A 19,474-nucleotide genomic window follows, 5' to 3' on the forward strand; every position below is an offset into this window, starting at 1 on the left:
TTCCACAAATTAGCTATTTACGTTAATACTAAAACAAATTTAATGGTGATTTTGATATAGAAAGGCATCTATACTTTCTTTCAAAGTATATATATATATATATATATTCCCTTTTGTATGGGCGCCCTTTTAGTAGACTTGTCCACCGCCCTCATTAGTATTCCAGCACGGCCCTGCCTGTGTGTGAGTATTTATGTATGTATGTAGGGTTGATTAGATCGAGAATAGTTGGCCATATTTCGATGTAATTTTTACTGATCTAATAAGCATCTCCCAAGGAAGGTATATATATATATATATATATATATATATATATATATATATATATATATATATATATATATAGGTATATACCTGAAAAATATTATTTCTTAACAATCAAATAATTCCTGAAACGCTTAATAAAAACTTATCCTAAAATATGATGTAACCAGAAATTCAATAAAGTAAGGCGGGTTGCAAACAACCAGAGGGTAAACACTTTTTAGCCAGTTTTAAGGGAGACAGTTGATAGTGTTGTGTTTATTCTGTTGGAAAACGCTCTTTTTTATTATTTATGTATTGTATAAGACAACTATTGATAGTTAGACCTAAGTAACAGATTGTTTCTATTCTTGTTTGACTTCTTCTAACAATGACACACACACACTATTTTTAATTTTCTCTTTGAAAGTGATACCTTGTTTGTTGTTGTTTTTATATTTACATGTTTACATAGACAAGTTCTTTTAGATTTTACATCTTTTGAAAACAATCCATGATGGTACTTAGTTCCATGACCGTCTTTGTGATAGCCGAAAGAAAACAAATGATTAAATCAATTGAATAGGTTAAAGCAGTGATTATGAACCCTTTCTTTTTTTTAATAACAACACATATTGTTCGTCCATGACATTGCAACACTCTTAACCATGTCGGTCCCGGAGTTCCACACAGGGGACATAAAATATGACATTATTATTATTGCTTTACAACTTTAAAATCAGACTGGCAAAATTAAAAACTGTTTTCATGGGATGATCATAGGTGTATCATCCTTTATAAACTGTTTTCAATGTTGCCAGTCGGATTTTAAAGTTGTAAAGCAATAATAATAATGTCATATTTTATGTCCCCTGTGGGGGACGCCGGGACCGACATGGTTAAGTTAGGTTAGAACTGAGCATTGTTGTAGGCATTGACTGGTACAGTCTGTCTCCAAATTGATGTTTTTTGATATTGTATAATACAAAGTTTGAACTTATAGTCCTTCTAGATGACATAAATGTTATTTTTAAATTTGTAAATTTCGAAACATGAGGATTGAGAAAGACTGGGCTTTCGTTATCAGTCAGTCAGTCCTTTCGTTTTCAAATTGATAGTTTCTGCAGACAATTATATCCGTATACATTATACCAGCCAAGTGCAATAGCCGGTCTTCAGGCCTTCCCGGCCTACATAACTCGCTATTGAATATGAATTTCTTACATAATCTCTTAAACTGAGCTGAAAGTTCTTCTTGGATAACTGATGTCCGCCTTGAGAATATCCTCCGCGTTGGAACATCCAGCTTAGAAAATACTACCAAACATTGACAGACTGGTCAAGTATTTCACTAAAATGGTAAATAAATAATTTTTTCTGCTTTTCTTTAGAAAGTAAATATTTTGATTACCGTTATAACAGCTATTACGTTCCTGTGATGTTAGTGTACGACGAACGATTTTGTAACTTGAATATGGCTTCTTGTGATAAATGTTGTACATTGTTTCGTACGGCCCTCGACGCAAGTAAATCATCTGTTGTTGGCCCAGTCCCTGTTCCAACTTGCACATGCCTGCATTATACCATTATTCAAACTTCGTAGGTACCCCAAAGTACTAACACCTACATTGGAAAATGCAGCCTATTCTACTCATTCATATACTTTTTAGTGTTGCCGAAAGATGTCACTAGCGTATACACAATCTAAGTTCACTAGCGCTTGTATGTAACGAAGGAACTAACTTCTGTCAGTGGCTTTGAAGATCCATGTGCATGCTAACAGATGGCATCATAGTGTTCTCATTCAAGAGGTTCGCGTTTCCGTGTATAAACCGTGCGAATCGATTTTTGCGGCAGCCACAAGCAAAGCGAGCAAGTTGTATCGGTACGAAACTGAACCGGAGTGTATGTGATAGAAAAATCCACCACGGACTAAAAAATCCCCGTCCCTAAACATCCGGGACCTACTTTTCATCTCATAAAACAATCACCGGCTCTAACTCTTACTGGATCACCGAAACGAGAAGGTAAGAACTGACTTTTATACTCTATAATCCAGGGATTATGAACTTCGCATTACAATCGATTGAGAAGAATAATAAAAGCTGATTTTTTTGAAAAACAATTATACTTTGTGGCTTTACCTGTCAACAGTGATGGTTAACCCTAATGAATTAGTAATTTGTAAAATGTACTGATAATACATTAAGTGTATAAATGTTATTCCCCAATAGCTTATCGCTGGTTCGTATTATTTAAAAGAGAGCCATCACAACAGCCCAGTTTCACTATAAAGTTAAAATGGTTATTAATTATCTTAATATTAGCTTTACATAAAGAATTATAGAAACAAACAGCATTAATATTTTATATGTTAGCTGTTTAGTTTATTCTGATTAGTACGTGTTTATTTCGTTGTTTTAAAACAGCCTCCGCTTAGCAACTTCTGAAGTCAAAAACAAATTAACTATTTAAAGTGTCATTTACCCGATATATTCTGGTATCATATTTTAACCAGCTGTTCCATTCTCGCATATATTGATTTTTTAGTACCAATACGGGCATTATCTACTTGGATGAAGGTAGGTAACTCCCTAGGCTTTTTGATCATCATAAGGTATCAATTTTAACTCATATTCTCCTCACTGTTTTATTAGATGAAGCGACTTTAGGGAGTTTACACGCGTCTCTCTACAGTGGTAGATGCGTGTTTTGTTTCGTATTGTGCATATGTGAAAGGATGTTTGTATATAGGCAATACATGTGTGTGCTTTTGGTTGTATAAGGTATCGGGGGAAAATCAGCTGTTCTGTGACGTCACAACAATGGTGCATCTCTGTTTTTTTAAATTTTAATGTAGCTTGAGTACCATTCCTGACAAATGAACCATTTCTAATGTTAGTATTTTTCTCCCCTTTACCATTACATAGTAGTTATTTCCGGTAAGGAGATTCTTAACAAAATATCGAAAGTGTTAGCTAATAACGTTTCTCGTATTTCTAAGAATTTTGCTTTTGTTAATTATATCAAACTTGTCTCTGCTCGCGTTTTTACTGCATGTTTCTAATGCTGTGACGTCGTTTGAGAAAGTCATTTAGTAAATGCTTAAACTTTGTCCTTAGAAGCTAAGGGAAGAGGGTTCTTCATAAACCTTTAGAAAAACCTAGAATGAAGATTTTTTTTCATTAGGTAAGCGTTCTTTCTTTAGGTTGTAACGATAATGTCAAAACTTTTAGCAATGTGACTTCCTTCAAGAACCACCATTGTTCCAATAAAATGTAGAGATCAGAGAGAATATAATTTTTGACTAAAGTGTCAGTATTGAAGCATTTGCTGTAAAAGACCCGAGTTCAATTCCCGGAGGGGAGATATTATTCAGATTACATTGTAGTATAGACCCATGTCACAAATAGTTATCACATGCTGAAAAGATACATTAAGTCTCAACTAATCAATACAATGAAACTATTGGCTACAATGATAAGTCGTCGAGATCATCTGGCCATTTAATACCAATATAATAGGAAATAATTATATATGGAGAAGAAATCATTGTTTGCTAGTGTTGCCAGTGAGACGAGTCAATAAATTTGATTAGTCCCGTAGGCAACTCTAGTTCACCCCAGTTTTAGATCTCAAACACTGTTTCTGTATTACGTGATTCATAGTATAAGAATCAGGTAAATTGATAAAGTAATTCTTGGGAACAAACTGAAGAGTATTTATCAACGTTTAAAAATATACAAGTAACTACACAATATCTTCAATCGCAAATTTGTTTTAAATGCTGTTATATCACACCCTTTGTGTATCTCTCGTGACGTAGAAGGATTCTGAGAACTTCTAAATGTTTTTTTTTTAAATCATTGCATAAATTTCGAACATAAATTTACAAAGCTATACGAGATGAGAAAAAAAGGCTTTCTACGAATCAGAGAGGACGGGAAAGAATTCTTTGATAGCTGAAGCGAGACGATACAACTACAAATTTAATGAGACGAGATGAGTAAACTTTATTTCTCGTCTCGTATTGTCATTGCGCAACACTATTGCTTAGTTTGCATCAAGAGGTTAGGACCTTCTGAACAGGGATAAAGCGTCCACTGAAGCTGTGGAAATCCTGTTGCCCCTGAGTAAACAGAGTAATGCACATTGTTTTAAAATTATTAGTACAATAAACAATTAAGAATTAAACTAACATTTTCCCCTAAGTAGAAATCTCGCTACACTGCTGCAATAAAATATGATTACTACCTTTAAGCGTATTGTTTATATAATTCATGGGCGGATCTGAACCTCCTTTTTGAATCACAGCACATCCTGGTTCAATATTAGAATAACGTTAAAAAGTGATTTCGATAAATGTTTTCTGCTGGCTGCTGTAGTTCAGATTATTCTATTCGAGAAAATGAGTATTGGGTAGTTCATCTAGTAATTCAAGTACATTGAACTCTCTATAACCAAGCCATGAGTGCGAATGTGCAAGAGACGAGAGTTGAAGGTGCCTCGTCTTCAAAATGTGTGGCGAAAGTGATATCATGTCTCAAAAAATTATCTTTCTTTGTGAAGCGCTCTATTACGTCTCGTCTCGTGCACAGCCATAACTACGCGTGTTAGACCTGTCAAGTAATTCAGCGTTTTCTCTTAAGGTAAACTCCGGCCATTTATATAAATACACTATATAATCTTATTTCTAAACTTAATAACATATTGTGTTTCGTTTTCATATTTGAATTTAGTTTATTTTCTTGCTTTTTTATGGTTTTGAAAGAGTACTGCATACTCTATAATACGTATACAATAGGTTAAGTTATTTAAATGCGTTTTTAAGATAACTTTCCTGTTATATGACGAGTTTAGTACCCTGTCACATCCTGCTCAGATATCTACCGAACTAGTACGAGTTTACTGTATTCCATCTCTTTAATTAATGCAAGACTTCTGTATTTCATTCTTTTTAATTGATATGAAACACTTCAGAATCAGTGAGAGTTTACTGTATTTTATTCTTTTTAATTGGCATGAGGCACTGCCGAATTAGTGATAGTTTACTGTATAGTGATAGCTTTCCGTACATCATTCTCTAATTGATATGAGGTACTGCTAAAGTAGTGAGTTTTCTGTATTTCATCCTCTCATATGAGACATTCCAAAAATAATCGAGACTTTAGGCCTATCATATTTTATTATTCTTAATTGATTTAAGGCACTGCCGAATTAGTGAGAGATTTATATATTTCATTCTCTTTAATTTATAAAAGACACTGACGAATTAATGACAGCTTATTGTATTTCACTTTCTAATTTATATGAGGCAATATCGAATTAGAGAGAGTTTACTGTATTATATCCTCCTTTGCTGATATAAGGCACTACGGAGTTAGTGACAGTTTACTGTATTTCATTCTCTTTTCGTAAGTAAGAGATAAAGCATTGTCGGTCACTATTATTTACAAGTACACCATTATTTACTAAAAGCAGAAATAGATGACCTAGCTGAGGTTGTTGTAACACCTGCGCCACTTTAGTTTATCGGTCCATTGATGTATGCGGGAAAGACTCTTTCTTTCTTTAAAATGAACGAGGATTTTAATACTCATTGAACTGGTTTATTCTTCAAATCTATTTCAATGTCTCTTCCTTCGCGAAAATTAAATTCATTGGTACACGATTTATATTTGTAATTCAAATTTAATACTGGATTAGACAGGAACGTAACTTGTGGGGGACAGGGGGCAACTGCCCCAGGGAAGCTCCCCGCCCTTCGAAATGGGGCCATTTTAAGACAAAATTTTCTTACTCCATATATGATACGAACATGAAATTATAAATGAAACATCAAACACGTTCACCACATTATATAAACAAAACAGCACACACAAGGTAAATGAAACAAGAATGAATCGTGGGCCCATTTCAGTAAAAAAAAAATGTCTACTATTAGGAGCCCTAGAAATAATATTTATTCGCATGGCTTTGAGATTTGTCAATATTAGGCTACCCCCTTATGGAACGGGCCCAGGGGCGAAACTAGTACGTCCCCGTATAAGTCAATGAAATAAACAAAATAAAATAAAGATGGCGCAGGTATTCCATATTCTTAAAAACATGAAAAAAAAAAACGTGCTGAATTCATGTACTCTTTCTTTTTTAAGGAGCTCGGTTCCACAAAACTTTCATATTTACTCTGTTCGTCTGTCTGGGAGACAAGAAGATTTCAAGAGCTTCTTGATAGATCATCGTCAATTTTGAGCACGATGTAGAGTGTCGAAAATTAGAAATCGAGTTCGTTGATGAAGTTCAGAAGTGCACCCACAGGGGGAGGGGCCGGACCCCCTCAAAATTTCCTAGCTCAGCATACAGTATATTTGTTCACGTTCTCAATAAAACTATACTTGTTTAACAAGGAAATAATCGATATAGAATGAAAATTTGATCTTATATTTCATCTGTTCTCTTTCTGTTCTAAAAACAATTAGTTTTATAATCTTTTTTTCTGAAAATATAGGGAGAAGTATTTTACAATTATTTATCGTCTTTTCAAGAGCAGAATAATACCCGTTCAATACTATACTACATAGACGTAGTGGTTTGTAGCACTGGCGTCTCTAGCATGTAAAATTTTTTTTTGGGGGGGGGAGACATCGAAGAAAGTGATTAAAATGGTGCTACCTAGCCCAACCTATTTATTATCTTCGATTCAATTTGTTACCTTTCTGCTTACCTTCACGGATCCCCTAAGGTATATCAAGAACTCTGATATTTCTATAATCGTTCCACAGCCTGAATAATATATTCCAAATAAATCTGATTATTATTTATTTATTTATTTATTTATTTATTTATTTGTTATTCTGTCGTTAGTAAATAAATTAAATTAGAATGAAATATTGTATATTTTGTACTTCAAAATATTGGTAGGGACGCGACCCCCTCGTCCCCCCGCCAGAGACGCCTATGGTTTGTAGTATTGCCTAACCTCTTCGGTCCCCGCGTCTCCTGTAGGAGACATAACCATAGTAGGAGACATTTCGGATTCACTGAAATCTTCTTTTTAAGTTTAAGTCCCACGGTTATGCCGGTTAGGCTAAAGGAGACGGTGATGATGAGAGATGAGTGAAATGGTGGAATGAAGAAAGTGGGAGGAAACGGGAGAACCCCGAGAAAACCCACGAGCACGATCGGATTCACTGAGTCCCAATGTATCCTACAGGGGACATAGACTCCCGGCATTGGTAACACTATAACCCGTTTAATCCCACCACATGCATGCGCGCCAACGCTATAGATGAAAACAAATGCAGAAATTGTGCTTAAAAAAAGACCACTAAAAATTTGAGTTGAGTTGATTTTGAGTTGAGTTGAGTTGATTTTAGTTTAGCGTCCCGTTCAGCAGCGAGGCTATATGAGACGTGCACCTACTGATTAACGTGGAATCCGAACCACATGAGCTCCCGCCGGGAATCGAACCAGGGAGGTGGGCACTTGATAAAGGTGATATTCAAATTGAAAGTGGCAGATTAGTTACTTAGCTAAATTTGACTTTAACGTCCTTTTCAGCAACGGGGCTATATGAGACGTGGACCTACAGCGTAACGTAGCATTCGAATGACATGTGCCTCCGCTGGGAATCAAAGCCAGGTTTCCCACGTCAAAGGTAGGTACGCTATTCATATAGCCATGCGGAAGCTCTGTAAGTGGTAAAAAAAAATCAACCATTTTCGGTTTTTAACGTTGATCAGTATAAGCCAAAAACGATAATAGATATCGAGAATAGTAGCGGATATAGCCCGTGGCCGGCTTCAGTTTTTTGAATGTCAAAAATAATTCAAGCATTTTAAATTTACAGTAAGTGTTGCCTTTTAGTCTTATGATTGAAACAGATATTCTTAGTTCCTCTTAACGTAAGCACATTTAAATTAAAATGATTTACGTAGCTCATGATATATCTATTAAAGTATCATAGTGTGAGTTCTGGCTGCCCTTCTCCAGTTTCTACCTTCTAGATCCGCCACTGAGCGAGAAAGCAGTTTCCTTCCATCGATTAACGTCCCGAAAATACGTTTCACCTTCATTTTTAACTCTCTGCTAAAACCGGAAGTGACGGAAATCCACTACAACTTCGGTTTCAATAATGAGTCAAGCACTGTAGAAACAAGAAACTTTGTTTTTAAATCGATATGGCAATCTAAGAATAGATATTATCACTTGTTTTAACTTTCTACTCATACTGAAATTAGATCACATCAACAACTTCCGGTTTTAACGTTGCGTAGCGTTAAAATAGAGAGAAGCTGTTTTCTGCAATCAATTAAGCATTACAAGAATAATTCCATCTCTATTCTAATATCCTTATTACCTTTTCCAATTTTACTATTAATTGAAAAAATATCACGCCGTATAAAACAAATTCCTGCACTGATGTGAACGTGAACAGCTACTCGTCTTTCCTACCTGTAAATAGTAATATAAATATGTATCATCACGCATTGGTGTAAGCATGTCTAAAATTGGTGCATAACATTACTAACGTGTCGAAAATTGCATTTTCATAAATTGAAAAACGCTACATTTAAATATATTTTAACAAGTTTACTATAAAAACTGGACTTAAAACAATGTATGGTAGAAGTGAGTAAGAAAGAAAAAATAATAAGAGAGGGCGAGAGAAATGACATAAAAATTGTCTTATGTTATTTATTTTTACAATTGGTATGATTTTTGGCATCTTAATTTACGCACAGTAGCCTATGCCATATATATTCCTTAACTCTCGGACAGTTCTATAGTTGCACATCATGAGTTAGCACACTAACTTCAGATACTTCACTTTGTATACTGTGGTTAATTGCTACCTTATAGATGAATCCGTGCTTAATAGGCCAGATTTTCATTAATGTATTTCTACATAGATTGCATCTCACAAGTAAGAACGCAACATATTTCAGTTAATATTTACACACTTGTCTATTAAAATATTATTACAAATTTATTCTGTAACTTTTATATATATATGAATCCGTACAGTAAAACTGTACCATTAAGTCTAACCCTTAAGGTACTTTTCAAGAGGTTATTTTATGTTTGAAGTAAGTCTGTAGAAAAAGAATAACTCTAATAAAGCAGATAGTTTGTGGTCGTTGTTGAGTTACAAGGAATACCGGCATAAAATCTAAATTATGTTTAGTATTCATTTAATGTACATAGTTATATTGTGAGTAACTGAATAATGCACAAGGCTTCTTATATTTAATTTTTGAGGATTGTACTTTCATAATTAATTTATATGCAGGGTGTCCCAAAAGTCCCCTGACATAGGGTAACTCTGTTATTATCAGTTACAACAAAATGTAAGAGGAAAAAACATCTCTAAATACGATGTTTTCAATCTAAAGTGAAGTACTTTTTTAAATCGGATGAGCCGTTTGGGCTGTACACTCTTTTTGTGCCCAATGTTAAATGAAAATACAACGTTGCCATTTACCTGGACCCACAATACAAGTGAATGGGTTACTATCTTTTATGCTAACATGTCGATGACCAGCCCCTATTTCAAACAGTAACTCATTCACTTATGTTGTGGGGTCCAAGTAAATAACATTGCATTTTCATTTAACATTGGACGCATAAAGAGTGTACAGCCCAGACGGCTCGTCCTATTTTTTTTTATTTTTTAAATCTTTCACTTTAGATTGAAAGCATCATATTTAGAGATGTTTTCCCTCTTACGTTTTGTTGTAACTCTGATAATAACAGTTACCCTTTATCAGGGGACTTTTGAGACACCCTGTATATATATTATATATATTGCAACAAATTTCATATTAAAACCTGGCCATTTCCTGATTTAATTCTCTCGAAGGTGATTTGTTTACTTCTAAGAAATTATTCATTGGACACTTCTCATAAGACATACGATAATACGTTTTAATATTATTTTACGGAGAACGGGGCATCCTTGGAAGTTTCTCCACAGTTCGGACATTTCGCCGATTATGGGTGTTTAGTAAAGTTTGTCGTCGGTCAGAAAAGGTTGAGAAGCGCTGTTTTAATAGATTACGTGTTTCTGAACCTGTTATTATTGACCACGAATATCATGTTTTAGAGTCGTAAAAATTAGTTTCTTTTTCTTCCTTTCTTCAATTTTCTTAAAAACTGTAAAAACTGTACGCATGAAGATTCAACCAAATACATGTTAGTTTGTTCAGCTCAGAGATATCTATAGAGAGATATAGAATACATCTCATCTGTTTGTTCTTATACGGTAACTTGTGACATTAAGAAAGAGCAAATGTTTGCAATTCTTTCGTTCAAAAGAAGCAATAATTCTTAGAATTTTCAGAAAGAGCAAGGGAAACAACTCTACAATATCAACCGTTCCACACTTATTACAATCCGTCGCAACTAGTCGCTTGTCCTTTCTCGGTTTCTATTTCTTTTTCCACATCAGTTATGGGAATATCTGTGCATCAGTCGCCATTGGAAAGTAATTCTATTATATTGTCTTAATGGGTTTTTATCTCCGACAAGACTGTGAGTTACAAAACACACAACAAAAGACATAAAATTCCTTCCGTAATCCGAAACCGTTCTTGCTCCTTTCTACATTACTTTCTTCTCGGCAAGTGATTCGTAACGTTCGTCTGCAGCGTTGCTCTGTTATATTGTTTCCAATAGCAATAATTGTTCAGCACATGGATGTGGTGGCTTTTGTTGGTTTTACACTTCAAATTAATTACATGGTAGTGTATAATTAGCATAAATATCCGTTTTCTCTTTCCCAAGAGTGAACCTCTCTTATTTTAATGACCATGATCATCATTTGCCCCTTATAAACTATTGACCAACCCAGTATTTCTTTCTTCTTGTTCTTTAAAATATGTAGATAGATCCTACGTAGACTGTAATAATAGATTTTTTTTTAAAAAATCATAAATAGGTATACTGAAAGTATCTAGATGATAACTTCTAGCAGTATACCACTGGCATAAGAATTAGAAATGGTAATGGCGTTTGTGAGATGGATCGAACTCCTTATTTTCATATAACGGGTATAAATTTCATGCAACAAGAACAAGGTGTTACTAAAAACTTTCATTACAACACACTGTTTCTTTGGAATTTGTTTCCTGTTTTAGCAGTTAGTCTCTATGAGATGTGATCCTGTAGATTAATGTGGGATCTGAGTCAACATGCTACCAGGAATCAATTCAGGGTCATCCATATACTCAAGTCTGGGGGCTAACAATCTGGCTACGAAGACATCTCATACTTGTGCTACAACTAGGAGTGCATAAAGTTCAGACTCTATTCTCCCCCATCTGATCTCACCCAACTTATTTACAGGCGTTGACTTAAAAGCGAGTGGAGTTAATCCTACGTTGCAATTTAGCGTGCACACTTGAACTTCACCAATTACACGACAGCTTGGAAAATATTGTGCATATATCTTTTGTTTACTAGACGTGGCAACAGCCTAGTGCTTTCAAGGTCATGAAGTCATCAGCAGTCGACGACATGATCTTCTACTTTTGACGGTAGTGTTGCGTTATTGGACAATGGTTCATACAACGACACGACTTTAAACATAGAAAATCACAGATAAACGAATAGTTTGATATCCCGATAAACTTTCTAGTTTTACGTATGCCAATAAATTCTCTGAACACAACAATACGTTTCCAGCTTGCATGTTTATGTTCCACCGTACAATAAAGAACTTTTACTTCAACAAATGCTTTCAGCATAAGCATAGTAGTAGACAGAACTTCCCATATGGCTTTGCACAAATATACAGTAGTCAAATCAGAACTATGTACATAATTGTGCATAGATAATTAAAGCCAGTCTACCTCTCAGTATTTCATTATCATGTGTTCATATTTCTGAGTTGTGTCGTTGTTTTAAAAATAAGATACAATGTTATTTCAATGAGTTGAAGAATTAAAGACAACAAAACCTATTAAAAAAAGAATCTAACCATTTTATTAGGGTGTGCACAGGAAAGAATCTAACCATTTTATTAGGGTGTGCACAGGAAAGAATCTAACCATTTTATTAGGGTGTGCACACAAAAGAATCCAACCATTTTATTAGGGTGTGCACAGGCATATCCGGCATACTCCGTAGCTACAGCTATAAGTACAATGTTCATCTCCTGAAGAATTACAGGGTATCACGTGTGTTTGAAAACAGGGAAAATGTGCTAGATATCAGCACAATGTGCTAGATATGTTGGCCCTTTTGTTGTCCAATAACCCACTTCTGGAGAACACGTCAAGTGGTTTCTAGTGTTATTTAAAGACAAGTTTAAACGACAACTGCTTGGCTTGCTATCGACGAATCCTGTTTCCTTAATTCTTCCGTCAATTAAATCATTCCACTGATTAATGCTGTGTGAAGCATGGCTGACATACACAAACTAGCCATTCAGAAGGTTAGATATGGGTCAACCACAGATAATGTGCTCATACAATGCTTTATTTGTTTTTCCCTTGTAGTTGAGAAACACACTGTAGGTTTTCCCCATCTCTCTCTCATTCACGGAAATCAATCATACTCGCGTTATTCGTTATTCGGTGGGATACTTCAATTTTTGAACACGCGAGAATGTGCTGCGTGCACATTGGGATGCAGTCTATTGAATTCAGCCACTTCTCGTGGACTTACTCCACTGTAAAGTAAAATGACCTAGATGCCTTCCTACTTGCTCAAACTCATAGTTATCCTCAACGAAAGAAAAATAAATAAAATCATGATTTTGCTATGCTTCCAGACTTACGGGGCACCTTGTAAATTGCACATTTAAACTATTAAAACAAAAAAAGCTGGATGGCTATTAACGCAAAAAATGAAGGAACGCATAGACAGTGATAATTTTCAAACACATACATTTTCTTCTTCTTCTTTTCAAATTATTATTTCTTTCTTACCACCATATCCGTCTGTTGCATAGACCAGTCTTCTTGGCTGAGTACTAGAAGATTCAACATCAAAATAAATATTTTATCTAAAGTTTGGAATTTTGAAAGCCGACATGCTTGATTATTTTGTGAAGTAAATGCTACCATTGTTCTGCCGTATAAGATATGACACTATGCTTCAAGAAAAAGTGGTTTCAACCTTCTTGAATGCTAATGGGATAGTTCGCAATCCAATAGCATTATTCAGTCAGAGATCTCAAACTTGAATGTACTGTGCAAAAGTTTTCAAATTTGAGCAAAGATTAGCGACCAAGGCATTACTAGAATCTAGAAACAAGTTTTGATACTGCCTAATTCACCTTACTCACATAACCTAGCATCTATTTGATGGCGTCGCGGTGGCTCAATTCTTGTGGAGTTCATCGTTGGATCCCAGCTTACGCCAAAAGGAACTTTGTGCGTTGGTTTTCGTGGTGTTAACCCGTTTTCTCCCGCTTTGTTTATTCCACAATGTCATTTTTTTTTTTAAATCATATCACCGTCTCCCTTATTCTTGGTAGATAATCATGGGGCGTTAAATTTAAAAAAAAAAATAGGAAAACCTACTTGATTGTTTACTATTCCGAAAATTAATGTTTCGAAATATTTTGCCTGATATAATCAATTCACCTTTCATCAATATCTTTTGCCACACTAATGCATGAGAATGAAATTACCAACCAGTTCAGTGACATTTCTTTCTTTCTCTCTTCTTTTTTCATTTTTTTCAAATTTCTTCAATGCGTATTGGTGATGCACAAAAACTATTCTAAAGAATACATTTGATGGCACAAAACATCGTAACTCCCATCATAATATTAGGAAGTTCTATTTTAAAAATAAAATCCTTGAGATTAGCCGAATACATTCAAACACATTCCTTTCTTAGGATGTGATAATTAGAAATAAAATTCACAACTATAATTGATTAGCAATAAACATATGAGTGTTAAGTTAATTATATATAAATGTTATCTTAAAACTATCGAGTTTTCTGTTTGCGAAATCTATTTTTTTCTAAAACGCTTAATATACTCGTATTAAACTAATAAAAGTTTCAGAAAAGTAACACTACGTATCACCCAACTGAATGTACGTCTTCTACGAACAGCTACCGTAATTCAGACAAATCAGTAGGCATATGTGAGTGAAGTTAATGATTTCTAGCCAATCAACAAAATTGTACAACATGCAGCAGCCACAGTCTTTCGTAAGTTGTAACCCCGTAGCCCACTTTTGTACTTATGTCAATGCTATACAGGGTGTTTCAAAACAACACCGACAACATTTGGGAGGTGATTCCTATCAATAAGATACGACAAAAAGTATACACAAACCTGGCTGCACAAATACTTCCTTTCGGAGTTATAGGCTGCTGAAAACACACACAAAAAATGAATTTTAAAGGTCCATAACTCCAAAACTATGTGACCTATCGTAGTCGGGTAAAGACTTCACTTAGGAACTAACACTTGCGCTATCCAAAAATATATGTTTCAGAATCCTGCGATACTCAAGCAACAATTTTTATAGAGGGAGTTTGGCTACGGACATTTAATTTGAAATACTCACCAATTACCTGTATAAAAATTATTGCGGAAGTACCGCAGTATTCTGAAACATGTATTTTTGTATATGGCACATACTAGTTCCTAAGTGAAGTCTTGACCCGACTACGGTAGGTTCCATAGTATTGGAATTATGACACATTAAAATTCATTTGAAGGGTAAGGGGGAAAAAAAGAAGGAATGTCACAAAACTGCATTTTCGAAAAAACGGTGATTTAATATTGAAAACCACGTACAAAATGAATAGGGTTAGTCAAAGTTTTGCCCCTTTTACATGGACATTTCTACATCTACGCATGCATGGCATATACAGTCAAATAGTACCAAGAGTCACCAACAGATACGACAAAGCACCCGTTAAAGCACACACATGGGCTTGTTTTTTTCTTCTTACCCTTCATTTTTTCATGTTTTCGGCAGCGTATAACTGTGAAAGGAAGCATTTGTGCACCCAGGTTGATCTATACTTTTTGTCTTAGCTTGGTATCTGGAATCTCTTCCCAAACGTTGTGTGTTTTTAGAAACACCCTGTATATACAATATCTACCCCTATATTATATATATATCTGCGTTCTCTCGTTTTGTCCAAGTGTTCTGTCCGAAGGTGTGTTGTTGCTCATTTAGCCAATGTAATTAGGGCCATTAAGCTAGTAGCAGGGGTAGTAATAACTAGTTTATATTCCTGTGGTTCAAGAAATAAGATTACCAGAAGTCTCCAATTCTCCGGAACAGTAACTAGATCAACAAGTCTGTCCCGGAAAAAATCTGTCTATCCCCGAAGTTCACTTATTGTCACTAAATTTATTTCTTGGGTTGTGCACTTATTAGGCAAATTAGATTGATTACTCTTGTATTGCATTGTTTTCGAAAGAATACGAGTCATTCTTGAGCTTCATTGTCTGTGAAATGAGTAGAGAGTGAATTGTTGTGTGATTGGTACAGTCCGAAGCAAAAAACGTGCAACATGAAATGTAAGTTTATCGTGAAACTACGTCTAACAGCATAGAGAATCAACATAACGTCTAAGTGGCACAAATCACACAGGAGAAACTTCGGCGTCCTCCCCTGCACACTTATTTTGGAGTAAAACTCTTCCTCGTTTCACAGTAAACTTATATACTCATGTTGCAGGTTTTTTGCTGCGGACTGTACAAAGACATAAAAACATAGCTATATAGAAAAACTAGTACCGTATATATAATTGGGTTAGCTGCTAACACATGGTTAAATTCTCGAAATGTGGTTTGGCCTCTGCCAACACATACTTCTTCTAACTCTTTAATTTAATTAGACAAACGATATTTATCCTTGACATGCTGAATCGAAACTACTGTTACTACTGACATGCTACTTGCAGAAAACCACTTGTAGCTATATATTACCGTTTTTGTTGAACGGTGACAAACGTTGAAGCCAGAAACGACTAATTTCAACCACTTCCGGTTTGAATAGAGGATTAACGGAGGAGATGAAAACTATTCTTTGGACGAAGAATGAACTGCAAGTAGCCACTTCTTGATATCTCTTGCCGTTTTTCTTTGATACCTGTAGACAGACAGACAGATGGACATAGCTGTTCTATCAGACTTCGACACTTATGCATAGCATAATACCTAGGTATGTAAGTTTAATAATAAATACCGCGTTAGAACAAAACCCATGTTTCGCCAAGTATCCTTGTGTATACGTCACAAGTATAGCTTTAGGTAGCTAGACAGCATCACATTTGAATTTGTGTATAAGTGAATTGAGCTTCATAAGTGCTGACATTTCATGCTGAGCTAACAGAATCAGACGCAGGTGTTAAGTATAAAAGTATGAATATGGTATATGTTAAACACATCTGTTAGCATCCAGTACTTACTGAACAAGAAAACAGATCATTCATAATTATCTTCATGCGATAGAATAAGGTACATTGAAGCATGAAGAGGGACTTTTAACAAAATGTTTTATTTATTTGAACAAGTGAAAATCGTTGTTTTTCTGATGGCGCGAAACGTTTAATTGATCAAGATATTTCTGCTTTATTTTTTATGCCATGAAGTGTTACATTTTAGGAATAAATGTAAATATTTATAAAGAAATACGTTAGTTTAGAACAGTGCTTCTCAACCTAGATGGCGCGCCCCCTGGGAGGCTTGAAGAGAAAGCAAGAGGATACAAGCTACTGACAGAAATAAACTGTGAAAATAGGCTATGACCATTTGTAATAACCATTTACAATATAGCTTTAGCAAATTCCGGAGACGTTATACTATTTCAAATCTTGTCTTTTCTACGCCTATTCAAGATAACCACGTAAATAAAAACCTATATATGATATAAATATAAATTGGTGATAATATGGTTATTATTACCAATTATTATTATTACTCGCTGCAAGTCTGTTCGTACAAGAGCAAAATAAACTTAGGTTTATGGAAAACATTTGAACCACCTTCTCCCTTATGATGTGTCCTTCATTTATTTTAGCAAATCTTTGTTATGAGTACACACTGCATTTACTTAACTTTTAATATCATCCTTCATTGATTTCATCGTATATTTATTATGAGTACGTACACATTTCAGTTACTTAATGTTTAACAGGTTAATGCTTGATCTCAAATTAACGTTTAACAGGTTTGTCATGTGCATTTTCCACTAATTCTTCTTTTAAATAGCAATTAGTAAAATTTTATTTAGAAATTTGAAAAAGTTCAAACCCCAACTTTGTTGGCCAATGATACGATTTATGTTTACTGGGTTACAAAGAAGATCAAGTAGGATCCCCCCTAAATTTGGAACACAGTCATAGCACTACTTCTCTCTCTCTCTCTCTCTCTCTCTCTCTCTCTCTCTCTCTCCATATATTATGTATATATAAATTATGATTATATTTACAGACAACTCATCAACTGTGTATTGTAATTTATGTATTTTTTTCGACGCTAAGAGTAATGATTGGTGTTACCATACCGAACAGAAGCGTTCGGTCAGTCAGTTATGTTGACAAGTTGTTTGGTATGAGTTCCAAGTTCGCCAAAAAACTCTTGCCTCTTATTTCACGTAGCGTAAGTCTTATGGTGAGTCCAGTGAAATGTAGTAGAGATGGGGCGCTACTGTTGCTGTCGCTGAGGTAGTGATGTAGATTGCAGTCAGTTGGATTGAGTAAGGTGTTCAGTGTGGAATGATATCTAGTACGTTAGAGAAGATAGATTAAGTTCCTGAGGTCTTGAAGTATTTAGTGCTAGGGGTTGTGAGGCGTGTCTAGAGTCGCTAAGCATGACCTCGAGAATATATGGCATATTTTCCATGACGTTAACTGAAGCGAATGCCAAGGAATATCCGTAGATGATGCGGGCTGCATGAGTTTGTAGTCGCAGTTAATAGGACATGCGAGCGCCTTTTGAGGCAGAATGGGTTGTGAAGAAACTGTAATCAGATTATCATGTTGCACACAGGACTGCGAGTTTCGTACTGGAACTGTCTTGATCGAAGAATACAGTACAGAGGATATAGACACTTAGTGGGGAGCCGGCTCCATAAGGAATACATGTTTCATTTCAGCTTCATGTAAAAGTTTTATTCTTTTTTTAATTTGAAGGTATATGTATTAAGAACGATTTCAGTTTTAGTAGATACTTGTACACCAGCTAGGGTGCTCCGTGTGGCCCCATAACCCACCGGGTACTTTCTCGGATAAAAAAGTCGTATGTGTAATACATGTAAAAGGCACTATGTGTGTATTGCTACTCAAGTACGGCAGAAATATGGAAAATATGAACGAACTGTATAAACGAAATGTATAAATGAATGAAATATAAACGAAATGTATAAATGAATGAAATTGTTTATTTCCGTTTCTTCAAACAGTTTACATACCTCTTCTTATGTTACTGATTCTAATTCAAAATCCATAGTGTCACAAAATTTCATTTCCTAAACAGCACATTTGCACTTGCACTTGCACGTGTACATTCCAATTTTCTTTCCTTGCATTTGCATGATGAACATGTAGTTTTGCAGATGCATTTAACATAAAGTTGAAACAGTTCCTTCGCCACACTGGAACAAGCTTGTTGTCTACCTTGGTCCACCCATACATGCAGGAGTCTTTAACAAGCATCATCGGTTTGTGGGCTGAAAGCCATATGCTAGCTTGGAAGATGCTCCTTTTCTGGTGTAATTTCACAGCGTCGCTTGTGTAGGGTATTCTCTCAACATCTTGAGGAGCGTTGTGACAGAATATTTTCATTCGTAGATGATCTACATCTCTTTCGTCTTTGCAGTACATTCTCCACACAAGTTTGTTGGCGGCATTTTCCAACACAATTGTTATTTCAAAGTACAGTACAGTACAGTACTAGTAAAGACTTGCAAAATCTGCTTCTAGATTTTTGATGGTCTCCGCTGCTTTTAAACAACCTCGTTTTCATTAAAACTTAAATCCCGATGTGCTATCTGACCCGGTGAAAGAATGAAACAGAGCCAATCCTTTGCACTTTGTGTCTCCTAATGTTGCCGCAAGATGGTTAATGGATATCATTCTTGTCTGCTTTCCAGCTTTAAAGCCATCCAGATTTCAGCTTCTGGGTTGACATTTAGTATGTGCTGGAAATTACTCAAGAGAATTACTATCACATCTGTATCTCCAGTGTGAATCAATCCCACTGGATGTGTCTGCACGGAATGAAGAGCATGTACAACAATGTGCA

General features: G+C 35.3%; 1 protein-coding gene across 3 annotated transcripts in view; it reads left to right on the forward strand.

Annotated features, from left to right (window-relative positions):
* The first annotated feature begins 2,078 nt into the window (after positions 1-2,078).
* Positions 2,079-19,474, forward strand: part of Rab3 (RAS oncogene family member Rab3) — a 356,244-nt gene continuing 338,848 nt past the window's right edge. For 2 of the 3 annotated variants that reach the window (XM_081742738.1, XM_081742741.1), the window contains exon 1: positions 2,079-2,270. The gene's annotated coding sequence lies outside the window, so the exon portion shown is untranslated. The remainder of the gene's footprint in view (positions 2,271-19,474) is intronic. The other variant, XM_081742740.1, reaches the window with a different exon arrangement.

This window comes from Thermobia domestica, chromosome 16, assembly GCF_964235325.1.
Source record: "Thermobia domestica chromosome 16, izTheDome1.hap1.1, whole genome shotgun sequence".
NCBI lineage: Eukaryota > Metazoa > Arthropoda > Insecta > Zygentoma > Lepismatidae > Thermobia > Thermobia domestica.